We start from the raw sequence: 12,013 nt of genomic DNA, 5'->3' as shown, positions 1-12,013 counted from the left end.
GTTCATATGGGGGTTTTTTGTTGAAAATTAAGATTTTGTGTTCGCATCACATTAAGTAATCTTGTATTTTTTCACTTACTAAAAAGCCACCCAGCCCCTTCTTGAAGCTATGTAATGTATCTGCCGATATCTTCAGGGAGGGAATTCCATAATTTATAGCTCAAACTGAAAAAAATATTTTTTTTGCATATTGAGTGCATCTGTTGAGATTAGAAGAAAGATTTTCCATCATGGATGGACCTCCTGGTGACCTGTTTAAACAATCCCAGCTTGGGAGTTTTTGTAATTGATGTTTTCATACCCTGTACACTAAGATAACTAGTTAAAAGACCAGTAACATGAAAACATTTTTTAAAAAAAAAGAAATTAGTTAGAATACATTGGAAAAAAAACCCACCAACACAAATTAAACTTTAAAATTGCGAAGTTTTTATTAAGAATAATATCTCCTCCTTGGCTATCTCCTGTAAGGAAGGCAGGGAGGACAATCGAGCGCCGCACGATGGATCGCTCGATCGTTTTTTGAAGTGGAGCGTGAGCGGAGTTTCGTTAAGTAATTTCTCAATAAAGACTTTGCGATTTTAAAGTTTAATTTGGCTTGCTGTATTAAAGTATAAACTTTAATACATAATAATATAAACTGGTGTCTTTTTCAATAAACTTTAATACATACTAACTGGTGTCTTTTTTTTCGATCTATACTAACAATTTTTTTTAAATATATATATGTATATATATATCTAGAAAGCCCAAGGGAATGCTGAGTGATATGGTTCCACAGGAGGACTGATGTTGGGAACTGTACAGGAATACATGGGAGGCCACAGGGCATATGTAGTTCAACGCCAGGGGTGGAACGAAGAGTAGACAGAAGAGGCACATGCCTAGGGTGCAACTGAGGGGGGGGGGTGCTTGGCATGTACCTCTTCTTTCCACCTACCCCTTCTCTGAGCCTTCGCCCCCTCACTGGTCACATATTAGAGATAATTGTCCCACAGTGTACCAGCACAGCGCATGATCCTCATCGTTCTTGAGGGTTGTTTTAAGGCTTTGGTGGGCCCTGGGCAAATATCCAATTGAAGGGACCCTCTCATTCAGCTGCATGCCCATTTTTGTTAACACCCCTAAATAAATAACCCATTTTACCAAAACATATCCAAGACGTGCCAGTATAATTACTACAGAAAATCAACACATGTCAGTATAATCAGTGTAGAAATGGCCAATGAACTCTTTATTAATCCCAGACAAGTACGATCACTGGAGAACGGCCAATAAGCAGTTTGTTAACCTCACACATGACAGTATGATCAGTGCATAGATTGAGAGCATTACCTACACTTGCACAAGCAGAATACCACCAGACTTTTGTTCTTCCCTTGTGCTCCCACACTGCTTGGCGCTTTCTGCCTGGCTTAAACACCTGTGACAATAAACCAGGGCCGGAACTAGGGGTAGGCAGAGTAGGCGACTGCCTAGGGCGCAATCATATGGAGGGCGCACGTTTAGGGGGGAATTTTTTTCTTTTCTTTTTTTTTTTAATAAACCCTTATTTAATTGTATGTAATAATTTATAATATACTGCATGGCCGTGTGTGCGATCTCTTAACTTGTTCTGTAGCGTAGCGGCAACTCCAGCAGCAGCACTCCAGACCCCACCTCTCTTTTATTCGCTGCAGGCATTGGAGTCTCCTGAGCTTCTTTTTAACTCGATGTAGTGCATGCGTTTAAGGCAGCGATGCATGCAGACGTCGACGTCACACCAGGTTGAGACGGCAGTGGGCAGCAGAGAGAGGCAGCCGCAAAGAGCTGAGCTGGCGCGTTGGTGTGGTGCCTGGCGCACATCGAAGACAGCTGGGCCTATGGTGACTTGTACACACTGAAAGACAATCCTGATGCTGGGCTCATTTTCTGCTTCCTGCTGGTGCACACAGGTACAGATCATCAGGGACAATATTCTTGCTGCTGGCTTCTGGTCTAGCACATATTTGGGGGGCAATATTTTGCTGGCACAGATATGGGGCATTTTTGGCTGCTGGCTGCCACAGGTACTAATTTGTGGGCAATATTTTGGCTGTTGGCTGGCACAGGCACAGATTTGGCGGGCAATATTTTGGCTGCTCTTGGTACAGATTTGGGGGCAATATTTTGGCTGTTGTTGGCTGTTTTGCTACTGTTTTGGTTTTTCTGATATTTTTTAGTGTACTTTATTTTTGTTAACATTACATATTTATATAAATAACCATAATGATACGATGCAGGACCTGGGGGGGGGCGTTGATTGAAGCCCTTGCCTAGGGTGCCAAATTACCTTGGCCCGGCCCTACAACAAACGATTTCTGAACGGATCTGCACACACACAATTGTTTGCTGTCGGGGAGCTTACCCCTTTTATTATGCCACCAACAGTATCATCAGGAGGGTCTTCCCCCGAAACATTGCTACTGTTAGTGGCAACAGAAATCTTTGTTGTTACCAAGGGACCCAGCCGGTTCAACGGAGGACCAGCACCACCAGTGCAGTGAAAGTGAACCACAGGTGTGCGGTAGAGTCATTACATTTAAACACCTGTGAACCAAATCCAAGATGGCCGTACATTCCACAGTGGCATATGTGAGTGAGGGGAAAATAATGAGACACAGTGGCAGAGTGATACCCCAAATCAGTGGGCCCCTGACAGATACACTTTACTAAAGCAGCACTGCAGCCCATAAATGTTTCCCCTACTGATTTAATGTCCTCTAGAAATCTCCCTGCAGCCCAGAACAGTGTTATTGCAACTTGTATCCATACAGATCTCCATTTCCTGTGTCTGCAGACTCTTGGAAGCTCCTCCCCACACTCACTCTGTGGCTGTAGGAAGCAGCTCCTAATCACTGCAGGAAGCTTGTCTCCCAGTGACAGCAAATGATATTGTGGATAGATGGGTCAGGAAGTGCTTTCCCATTGGCTGCAGGAAGCTTGTCTACCATTGGCTAAAGTGGCAGCAAATTATGTTTTGTTATGACGATGCAAGAAACCCCTCTCCCATTGGATGCTGGACACAAAATATCCCTTCATAATGTTGTGTGTGTGTGAGACAGAGATGGACTGGAGCCTGGTGCCCAATACTGAGTGTGTATGGGAAAGAGGGTGCCTGTGGGGCCTCACAGTGGGTGATGGGACAGATTCCTCTCTTCTAAACCCTGAACCTCTGGCAAGCCCACCTTTATACTTCACATACCCCCCTTCCCATGTGATACTCTTCCTGTGGAGCTGTAAGCGCATCAGGAATTCTTTTGTGAATAAACACTGGCAATTCACCTCAGATGTGGCAGCAATAAGCCAATTTCTACTCATTTGTCAAAAGACAATTGCTGCAAAGTGTCAATGTTTCCTTTAGTTGGTCTATAATGATTCATTGATTTATTCATTATTGTGTAACGTGAATATCCTTGTGATTCAAACAGGGGAATCCAATGGTGTTCAATGGTGTTGCCCCTCAGCAAGTCAGGGGTACGAGAAAGATGGGAGGCTTCTGCCGAGGTGGGAGAGCTCATCACTGGAGACATTCTATGGAAAAAACAATTACAGAGTTTAATAATAACTGCTATGGACCCATCAATGGCAACTGCACCTTAGACGATAATACTGTGTCCAATGGAAAGAGGCAGACGGAGTCACATGACACTGACAAGAAATCGCTGCACAGCAAAGTGACAGTTAATAACGGTTTTCTCACTTTCATTTCTGGGACCAGAGGTGAGTGGACCATTACACACACACAGGGGGGACAAATTAAATAATAATGACATAAATGCAGAAAATGGATATTTAATTGTGTCAATAGGTAGCGCCTGGGATATTAGTCTTGGTTTTGCATATTTTCTCTCGTTTTAATAGATATAAAAAGTGATTATGGGAGAGTTGGGGTCGGGGGAAGGGGCGGGGGTGAAGGGAGATTACAAACTGTCCAGATATAAAATATTTGGGATTCAGATTGTTCTTCGAATATTAATATGCACATTTCTCTGTATTTGGCTCAATATTAAAATGTGCTAGTTTAGAAATTATTAAGGGAGGAATCTGAACAGTGTTTGGAGTGACAGTTGGCCACTTGAGAACAGTTTCATCTTCTAATACTATTAATATTCATATTTCTCTCTGTATCTCACTTTGTATATAACATTTACATCTTAAAAAACTTTTAAGTAAAAGTTAAGAAAGTATTAAGGGTAAATGTCTGGAATCTCCCATGTTTACATGTAACAGGGGTCACTGACAGCATTTGGAGAGACAGTTGGCCACTTGCTGTTCAGGTTTCTCCTCTAATGCTATTAATATTCATATTTCTCTCTGTAACTCACTTTGTATATAACATTTACTTCTTAAAAAGCTTTTAAGTAAAAGTTAAGAAAGTATTAAGGGTAAATGTCTGGAATCTCCCATGTTAACATGTAACAGGGGTCACTGACAGCATTTGGAGAGACAGTTGGCCACTTGCTGTTCAGGTTTCTCCTCTAATGCTATTAATATTCATATTTCTCTCTGTATCTCACTTTGTATATAAAGTTGCTTCTGTAAAAGCATGTGAGAGAAATTGAGTTTTGGAGTTGCCACTTGCCAGCCACTAATGGCTCCTGATGCTGCGTGAGGCTGTTGATAGTTAATAATAGGCAGCCATTGCTCATTATACTGACCAGAAACTTAAAATGCTCCCAGACTCCCCTATCAATCTGTAGTCCTCTGACCCACAAATCCAACCCTCTCTTAATAGACTTGCATCCAGTGACACTTGTCATCTGATTGCTAGACCCATTCACTTTAGCACCATTAAAGGGGTTGTTTAGCGTTAACTTTTAGTATAATGTAGAGAGTGATATTTTGAGACAATTTGCAATTGGTTTTCATTTTTTGTTATCTTTGGTTTTTGAGTTATTTAGCTTTTTATTTGGCAGCTCTCCAGTTTGCATTTTCAGCAATGTGGTTGTTAGGGTCTAAATTACCTTAGCAACCATGCACTGATATCAATAAGAGACAGGATTATAAACATGGGAGGGTCTGAATAGAAAGATGAGTAATAAAACAGCAATAACAATAAATGTGTAGCCTTACAGAGCATTGGTTTTAGATGGGGTCAGTGACCCCAATTTGAATGCTGGAAAGAGTCAGAAGAAGAAGGCAAATAATTCAAAAACTATAAAAAATAAACAATGAGGACCAATTGAAAATTGTGTAGAATTAGCAATACTATAACATACTAAAAGTTACCACCCCTTTAATATGTATGGTGATCAAGCAGCCAGTCACAGTTGGATTTTTGCTTAAGATGTTTGCTAACCTGAGTCAATGCCACATTACAGGAAAATCAGATTTCAGATTTTTGACATCCGTTTAAAGTTTGTTTCTAAAATCAAGATGAGTGTGTATGATCTGTGCTCACAATCTCTTCTTTCTTTTCATCTCCCCATAAAGTGAAAGTTCTGAGCGATCCGTAGCGACTTTGTATCGATTTCTACGTGATTTCCTGTGATTTCCTGTGATTATCAGCGATTTTCCAGCGAGATATTCAGCATTTTTGACGTTTCCTAGGAAAACATCTTCCATTCACGTCTGCTGATATCTTCTTTTTTTTTTTTTTTTAAAAAACCCAACTGCTCTTTTAAGAGCAAAAAGACTTGGGCGCAATGGCATTCTGTGCCCCATGGAGGAAGGTAAGGTGGCTGTTACATTTTTATTTGTCTAAGAAATGTTTTTTTAGTACCAAAGAGGTCCTAAAATGGTTTTGCTATAGGGCCCAGTCATTTTTAATTACGCTACGGTCCCTGTTACTTCACTAATTAGTAGATTTGGGATAAGGGCATCTTTCACACAGGGTAGTACCATATTGGTATTCAGCAAGTCTTGGGCCTTATACTGTCCCTAATAGAATCTTTCTCTTTTCCCTCAGCGACAGTCGGAATCCAGCTCCCTCTCTGAGATTTACAAGGTGAGTAGAAAAGAGGGGAAAATAATGTGACCACTCACTGTAAATGCTGCTAGAGCATGGAATCTGGGAGTTGGTTTGGTGATGGACAAATTTCCCCTTTTGAAATATTATGTTATGAATAACATTCCCCTTTTATTCTATTTTATTGTCCAGCCTCCTGATGGTCGGCTGACCAAGGATGTGCTCCTCGGAGAGGGCGGCACCGGAGATGTCTACAAGGTAAGGGACCAACCAAATTAGGGTTGAATGGAAAGAACTTACTCAGTGGTTCACAAAATGGCTTAAAGGGCATGTAAAGACAACAAAATAAAATCCCATTTTTACTTGAAAAAAAACCTATCTCCAATATACATGAATTTAAAAAGTGTATGGTTTTTATAAGAAACTTGACTGTATGCAGTGAAATTCTCCCTTCATTTACTGCTGTGGATAGGAATTGTCAGATGGTCCCTAACTGCTGGAAACAATCATACTTATGAACAACAGGGGGAGCCCCCGCCTTACTTCCCAGCCATGCAGAACTCAAGCAGCTTTGTTTATGACGATCCCTAAGCAGCCCAGACTACACTGAGCATGTGCACTGTCTTAGTCTTGCAAAGATGTTTAACAAAGTTATAAGATGGTGACCCCCTGTAGCCCACTTTGAAAGCATAAATTATTTGTTTGATTAGGCTTGTGGTGCAGTAAGTTAATGTTTATATTTAGTATACAAAATACAGCATTTCTAGCCTTATTCTATTTTAGACTTTACATGCCCTTTAAATAGCTCTGCACTGAATTCAGTATCTTCCCAAAATGCCTTGTTGTAGCTAAAACCAAGTGTAAGTTAAACTTTTCTATCTGTATTACAGGGACGACACCATCGGAAAGGAGTGGTGGCCGTGAAGATCGCCAACATCAGTCGGGTAACGTATCTTTATACTTCCATTTTTTATATCATTCCTATTTGTGAGGTTGCCTATGTGAGCTAAAGGGATTTCTATTATTCTACTCCAGGATGAAGACTCAGTCTGCAGGGAGCTGATGTTTCTCCAGCAGTTTGGCGGCCACAAGAACGTCGCCTCTTTCTTTGGAGCCTACTACAGGGCTCCACTCACGGAGTGCTCATCGGAGCTCTTGGAAGTAAGAAATTATTTACTGTATCACATTCATCACATATGTGCCAAACAGATCACTGCTAGAGATGATATAATACACAACCTTAAATAATTTCTTTCTATTGCAGATTGCTCTTGAATACTGTGGTGGCGGTTCTCTCCACAACTTCATCAGCAAGACCAATGGCCAATCCCTGAAGGAGACCTGGATTGGCTATGTCTGCAAGGAGGTTTTAAAGGTAAGGTCAGATTTACCCCTTAAGGATTTTTCTTTAATTGCATAGATTATATATACAATCTCTTTGTTGGGAATGTTTAGTCTTATGTCTGTTACATTCTCTATCTCCCCAGGGGCTGCACCACATCCACAAGAACCGGGTCGTTCATAAAGACATTAAGAGCCTGAACATCATGCTCACAGAGAAGGCCAAAGTGAAGATCAGTGAGTAAAACTTACATTTATAATGGAGTAATGGATGGTGGGGAGCTTCTGTGAATTTGGAGTCAGGGGGGTTTCATAATTCAGGTTTCTTATTGTGGTTAAACAAATTATTTTCCATTAATATATTCTATCTGTCATTTCAGTCGACTTTGGAAACAGCTGGAACCTGGACCCACAAACTGGATTGTGCCACGAAGCAGAAGGGACTCCACATTGGATGGCACCCGAGACCATAAGGCAGAAGGGTCAGCGCCTAGCGTACGACACCAAAGTATGTTGTACTTATAATACTTGTAACAACACCGAGCATTTACCTATTAGTGTAAATGGGACATAGAGGAAGTAATTTTCTCATGGGGGGAAAGTAGTTTTTCTGAAATGTTGGTTTCTTACCTTTTCGCACAATGTGTCTGCTTTAAAATATTTGCTCTTTTGCTCAGTTATGTAACTGCTATTGTTTGTAATGGAGATGTATTGTTTGTTTGTATGTTTATAAATATAATAAAGCATTTTCTCACTTTTACATATAACATGGTGTGCTTTATTACTAGGGTGTGCATTGGGATATTTTAGAAGTTGTATTTTGTTCTGTTTTGGCCATAATTGACCTAAGGAGAATGCCATGTACTCAGTGTCGGACTGGCCCACCGGGATACCAGGTAAACTCCCGGTGGGCCCAGGTATCAGTGGGCCCTCTTGCTTCTAACCATTTATCCTATTTCATGGTCATTCCCTATTTCTTTATGGGAAAAATGCATAATAATGGAAGAATATAGTAAATAGATATAAAAGACTAGGAGAATAAAAAGGTTGAGTGAAGAGAGGAGGAATAATAGTTTATAACTGGGCCAATGGTCTAAGGTTTTCTGGTGGGCCCCTGGCATCCCAGTCCGACAATGCATGTACTTTTGCTCCCATAAAAATATATGTATATGTTTCTAAAGTAGAATATGAAAGAGTAGTAGCCTGCTTAAATAGATTTTATTAAAAATCCACTAACCCAATTCGCTCCTTCTAATGCTCTTTTGTTTGTCTTTTGCAGTGTGACATCTGGTCGCTGGGTATAACCGCCATCGAAATGGCCGAGGGACAAGAACGTAAGTGAATCACAACAATTGTGGCTGCTTATGGATACTTTATTTTAGACTTTGAGCAGCAAGAACTTCTGAACCAGAATGGGAAGAATTTAAGCTTATTTGCCATTTCCAGCAAAAAGACCTTTTCATAAATAGATCTGTTATAGACATGTTTGAAGGGTCTGATATATTTGTATTTAACTTCTAGCTTACGCAGGGCAATACCCAGTGGAGCACCTGATCAGAGAAGCCCAACCACCGAAGCTTCGATCAAAGACCTGGTGAGTCCTTCCCAGCCCATGTCCCTGTGCATTGTGTCTGTGCTTATATACTTACATCAGTGATATTTTGCCACTGGAACTCTGCTTATATACTTACATCAGTGATATTTTGCCAACTGCTATATCCAAACAGGACTGTTACATTCAGAGAAGTCACTAAGTGATAATAGGGGAATTTCAGTCTCAGCTTTGTTGATGTGTATTTTATTTTAGTGTTCCAGATCATTCCTCTAAATACAGGCTGGGTTATGAGTGCTCTCCGAGAAATACAGGTGCTGGACAGTGGGTATGATCACAGTGTATGGTCTCTGCCCTAAATGGCCACACAGCTAACAGCCGAACTGAATTAATCAGGGCACATCCAACAAAGCAAAATATATTTGTAGCTATAGGGGTTGTTCACCTTTGAGTTATCTTTTAATATGATGTACTAAAATATATTCTGATGCAATTTGTAATTGGTTCTCATTCGTTATTATTTATGGTTTTTGAGTTATTTGGCTTTTTATTAGGCAGCTCTCCAGTTTGCCATTTCTGGTTGCTAAGGTCCAAATTACCCTAGCAACCATGCATTGATTTTAATAAGAGGCTGGAAAATGAATTGGAGAGGCCTGAATAGAAAGACAAGTAATAAAAAGTAGCAATAACGATACATTTGTAGCCCCAGAGAGCATTTGTTTTTAGATGGGGTCAATGACCCCCATTTGAGAGCTGGAAAGAGTCAGAAGAAGAAGGCAAATAATTTAAAAAATATAAATAAAATAATGAAGACCAATTGAAGAGTTGCTTAGAATTGACCATTCTATAACATGCTAAAAGTTAACTTAAAGGTGAACCATCCCTTTAATTCTGTGATGTTTAACATTCTTTAGTAATTTTCTCTCTTTCTCAGCATTTTAGACATTTAAAGGGATAGATCTGTTTTTTACTAGATAAAGCTAAAAGATCTTCTCATTCCTTTTATCCAGGTCACAAAGATTTGTGTCTTTTCTGGAGTCCTGTTTGAAGAAGGATCCTTCTGAGAGAGGGAGTGCCGAAGAACTCCTGCAGCACCCATTCATCAAAGAACTGCCCCCTAAGAAGATCATCAGAGCTGAGATTGAAGAACATCTCCGGGCTCTGCAGAACCGGCCGGCCAAGAAAGGTGAGGGAATCCATTATATCTGATACAACTGCACCATCACAGAGTGTAAATCAACACTGAAATGAGACACTGCAAAATGAAAGTGGTGCTGGGAATAATAAAATGTATTTTTTTTTTAAATGTTTTATTGCATTTTACTTTTGATCAGAGATGCATTTCTTATCACAATATGAATAATGAAAATATTTAAGGGCTTAATATTAAATTTTAGTACGTTATTGACAATGAGATTCTAAGAATTTGCATTTGGTCTTCAGTTTATATTTCATAATTCTGCCATCACATCAAAGTTGAGGGTTGGAAAGAAAACCTCTTTGCCAATGACCTTGTGCGTGGGGCCCCACTATGGACCGCTACCCGGGAAGGAATTTCTCTGTAGGGTGTCTGTCCATGTTTATTTAAAATGATCATCTATCTTATCATTTCCAAATAATTAGACAAAACAGGAATTTAATGTTGGTTATTTCCTCACTTTGCTTTTTTTAATCTATACAGGATTGAAGGGAAAAGCTATGAAACAGCTGCGTCGCGCTTGTGACTTCTACGCACGCAACACAGCAGAGGAACAAAAAGTGGCTCTGCAAATGGCCCTGGAGGGCTTTCCCTGTAACTGATCTTGTGGCCAGTAACAGCAACAGCCCAGAATGAATCTCCTGTGTAAAATCCTAGGTGAAAGAAACATCCACAGAGAAAGGTACCGTCTCCATTCAATATCGCTATTCATTGGTTCTACAAAGCATTAGACCAACATTCTCTGCATTTACTGCTTGAAATCTTTCCCACATGCAAAGAGACAAGCAGATAAGTGCACACCCTGAGATGTTATGGGCTAAATCAGGGTTTTCTCTGCTCACAGACAGTAGCTTTATTGCATCATACTGAAAAAGAACCTTTCTAAATACAATCAATGAAATATTCTGTTTCTGAAGTAATCAAGTTTATCTTCAGTATCCCTCTCTCAGCATCTGTTTATCTTCATTCTCTCTTCATGCAGCAGTTGGGTGTCAGATATTCATTGACAGTTAGATCCAATATATCTTATAGGGGGGCTTCCTTTCCTAGCAGATGTATTAGAGCTCACTCAAATAACTGATTCCAGTACAAACAAAATCTAACAAAATAACTGCCTTTTGCACAAATCCTGCATGTAGAGAGACATGATGTGATGTGACTTTAATAGAGTGAGCTCTAATATATTTTCTAGGCAAAAGGAGCCCCTCTATAATATATATTGGATCTAACTGTCAATGATTATCTGAAACCCAACTCCCATGAAGAGAGAATGAAGAGAAACAGATGCTGAGAGAGGCATAGTGAAGATAAACTTGAATATTTCAGACACTGTACAGAATATTTAATTTATTGTATTTGGAAAGTTTCTTATTTCTTATATATCCATCTAAGGCTGATTATCCAAGAGCTGCCACCACAAGGGGATTTTTAAAATGTATTTGGCCTATAAAGGCTGAATCTGTAATTCTAATTCTCTGTTTTCCTACTAGTGCCCATTACTGTTAATGAAGCCTATGCCAAAGAGAATTCTGTCTGAGCATAAAATTCTTTCTAATGCCATGCTTCTTAATGAATATTCATAATGATAGATTACTAATTGAATTTTATTTTATATTACAGGTGAAGCAGCTCAACCAGTGGTGACTTTGAGATTAGTGCAGCTCCACCAGCAGTGTCTGCTCCTCCCCCTGAAGCGCCAGGACCATCTATCTTGAGATCATGCAACACCACCAGCAGTCTCACATTCAAGGTTCACATCTCCACCAGTGGTACCTTACATTTCAACTACTGTACCATTATTCTACCCACTGCTTCTATATTTCACACAACTTTGTGCAACACCACCAGCCTCTTCTTCTTCTACTGCTCCTCCTCCACCAGACTCTATCATGCCAACACACCTCCAGAATTTCACAGACTTAGCAGTAGCATTTAGCATTAGCAGTAGCATTTAGCATTAGCAGTAGCATTTTTCTAAGACATTAGACATTAG

General features: G+C 40.0%; 2 long non-coding RNA genes across 2 annotated transcripts; both read left to right on the top strand.

Annotated features, from left to right (window-relative positions):
• The first annotated feature begins 8,515 nt into the window (after window positions 1–8,515).
• Window positions 8,516–9,920, top strand: LOC121394872. The gene is made up of 3 exons (XR_005962055.1): window positions 8,516–8,604; window positions 8,792–8,864; window positions 9,833–9,920. It is a non-coding gene; the product is annotated as an uncharacterized LOC121394872 (long non-coding RNA).
• Window positions 9,915–11,726, top strand: LOC108718753. Its single transcript, XR_001936058.2, has 3 exons — window positions 9,915–10,008; window positions 10,504–10,702; window positions 11,641–11,726. It is a non-coding gene; the product is annotated as an uncharacterized LOC108718753 (long non-coding RNA).
• The last annotated feature ends 287 nt before the right edge of the window (window positions 11,727–12,013 follow it).

This window comes from Xenopus laevis, chromosome 6L (genome assembly GCF_017654675.1).
Source record: "Xenopus laevis strain J_2021 chromosome 6L, Xenopus_laevis_v10.1, whole genome shotgun sequence".
Lineage (NCBI taxonomy): Eukaryota > Metazoa > Chordata > Amphibia > Anura > Pipidae > Xenopus > Xenopus laevis.
The sequence above is the reverse complement of the archived record's forward strand: the minus strand, read 5'-3'. Positions and strand labels throughout refer to the sequence as shown.